This window comes from Nansenia antarctica, assembly GCF_963989245.1.
Source record: "Nansenia antarctica genome assembly, chromosome: 7".
Lineage (NCBI taxonomy): Eukaryota > Metazoa > Chordata > Actinopteri > Argentiniformes > Microstomatidae > Nansenia > Nansenia antarctica.
In genome coordinates, this window is record NC_137677.1 from 63,500,082 (window position 1) to 63,502,938 (window position 2,857).

Here is a 2,857-nt window from a genome sequence, read left to right on the forward strand (position 1 = left end):
GGCTGTTTGAAGGGCAGGGGGGGCGAAAAGAAAAAAAGGGCACCTACTGCACAACATGGGACCCCATCACTGCACATGGTCAAGTTTAGACCATTGGAAGGGCAGCCAATAGGGCACATCCTCTAATTTTGCCACTCAAAAGGGCACTTTAGTGCGACGTTTTTCAACTGTGGGGGCACATGGTCAAGTTTAGACCATTGGAGGGGCACCAATAGGGCACATCCTCTAATTTTCGCCACTCAAAAGGGCACTTAATTAAGCGAGACGTTTTTCAACCATGGCGGTACCAGGAGGGGCGGTCGCCACCCCCCTGCCCCCCCCCCCCCCCCCCATGAGTCCGCCAGTGCCCGCGAATGACTCCGACCGAAAGATAACAGCTCTGACCTGTGAGGTTGACTAAGGTTCCAGGTGGGCGTGACTCACCCGACTCCAGCACACGCAGCATAACAGTGTGAGTCCTAACGGCGTTGGTGCCCAGGGATATCACACTGCACGTGTAGTTCCCTGAGTCTCCCAGGTGGAGGTCCTCCAGGCTCAGGGAAGCCAGCCCTCGGATCCGGGTCCTGTTGTTACCAAAGACTGTGACAGTTGGCATGGCAACACCAGAATTCTGATGGACAATGGCCAGCATCTTGCTTTTTCTACCTGATTGGTTGTTGTATTTCCATTCCAGACGACTTAGTTGTCCAATCATCTCACTAGGAACCGTCAGCAGAATGGACTGACCCTCAAACGCGTTCCTCGCAACCACACTCAACACCCCTGGTAATCCTGTAGGAAGGAATAATAATAATAATTTTGTTTAGGAAGGAGTGTGTGTGTGTTTGTGTGTGTGTGTGTGTGTGTGTGTGTGTGTGTGTGTGTGTGTGTGTGTGTGTTTGTGTGTGTGTGTGTGTGTGTGTTTGTGTGTGTGTGTGTGTGTGTGTGTATGTGTGTGTGTCTGTGTGGGTGTGGGGGGGAGAAAACAACATTGGATTAAACATTTGGTGCCCGGTTTCTCAGAATAAACGGCATTAAAGAAGAAGAAGAAGTCACAACAGATGAGTAGGTAGGGGAAAGGATGAGTAACCTTCCACTGGGTCAAATGTCTCTCAGCCAACAGTGTGAACAGCACAACAACTCTGTCGCTACCTTGCTTTGCAATCAAGGTGCAGGGAGCAAACTAATAACATATATCAAGCGCAAACTAAACATATATGTATAAAAATAACATATGAACTAACACATACAGTATGTGAACATATATTCAGCCACTCTTGGAGGACAATGGAAACAGAACTTCATCAAGAGATCAAATCTGATCGAAATTATACATCTTATCCCAAACCAGAACTCAGATCTTGAATAGTTATTTGTTCTTTTATTATTTTTTAAATCATGTTCGAAATAAAAAGATTCATTCATTCATTCATCATTAATTCATTGAACCATGGGTCTAGAAAGAGAACCTAGTATTTCCCACCACTTCAGATTAGAGAACGTTGTGCATAAATGCCATGAAATAAGCAAAGGCATTTGAAATATATAGTAACGGACAAAAATAGATTATATTATAATATAGTTCATTATATTCTCACTGTACCATCCTAGACCACTTTACTGTAGCATCTTCCAACCCAATTCCAACCAGTCAGTCAGCCAATCGATCAATCAATCAACCAACCAATCAATCAATCAATCAATCAACCAACCAACCAATCAGTCCATCTCACCTATACCGTGGAGGAGCAGGAGTGTGAGGAAGACCATGGTCTCATGGGCCTTCATCATTGAAGGAGCTGGTCAGAAGATAATGTCAGTGTATTCAGAACCTGGTTGACAGTGTGATGCCCTCTCTCTCTCCCCTCTCATCTCAATCACACTATCACTGTGTACTGCAGTGCTTTATACCTCTACTTACCATCCCACCGCTGTCTCGTGTGTGTCTCTTTCATATATAGAACCTATTTCCTTTTTGCATGCCAAAACCACAAGGTGTGTAGCAGCATAGAGGGCCTTACTGCATCACCCACTTAGACAACCACCCACTTAGACACCCACCCTGGTTTCCTGTTTAACTTTAGTCTACAGGTTTGAGGTTTCTGTAAAATCATGCTGTATCTGCAACATTAGCAGAGTAGTAAGGCGAAGTTCATTTCCCTTTGAAAACACCATTGCACATAGGCCTAATCGTGAGCTTAGAATGATAAGGTTCTATCTCCGTTTAGGGTAGTTCAGAGATATTGAGCGTCAAAGTTTTTACATTCCATTATGTTTTGTGAGATGGAACCTTTGTATTTTATTAATTACTAACTCAAAAAAAAATCGACATTTTAAAAATAACACCACACAGGCATTAATAAACACCTAATGGATCAGATTATGTAAAAAAAACTACATTTTGACAAAAATGGAGATAGAACCTTATAATTCTTACATCACGTAATGTTTGCACTGTTCTTAACAGCCTCAATTTTAGACTTGTTCTGTGCAGCCAAGTCAAGTCATGTTGCTCAGGAGTATCTATCACTTCAATGCATCAGTGTTGCTTCAAGGATGGTGAGTGAGTGCCAGTGCATTGCCACTCTTTGAACACAGCCTACATTGAACACCACATAATTGAGTTATTTTTTTCCTCCCTTGATTCATACGCTGTAATTCATTCCACACCGATGCTGCCCCTTTCCACAATAATTCATTCAAATAACACTGTTTTCTATTATTTTAATTTGAATATTTTTATATTTATATTATTATTATTATACTTAATATTCACTGACCAATAATTTGATTGGTGAGAGGAGCAAAGAAAAATCACACCAGTAACCACTTCAATGAAGGGAGGAGAGAGAAAGAATGCAAAGTATTCCAACACTGT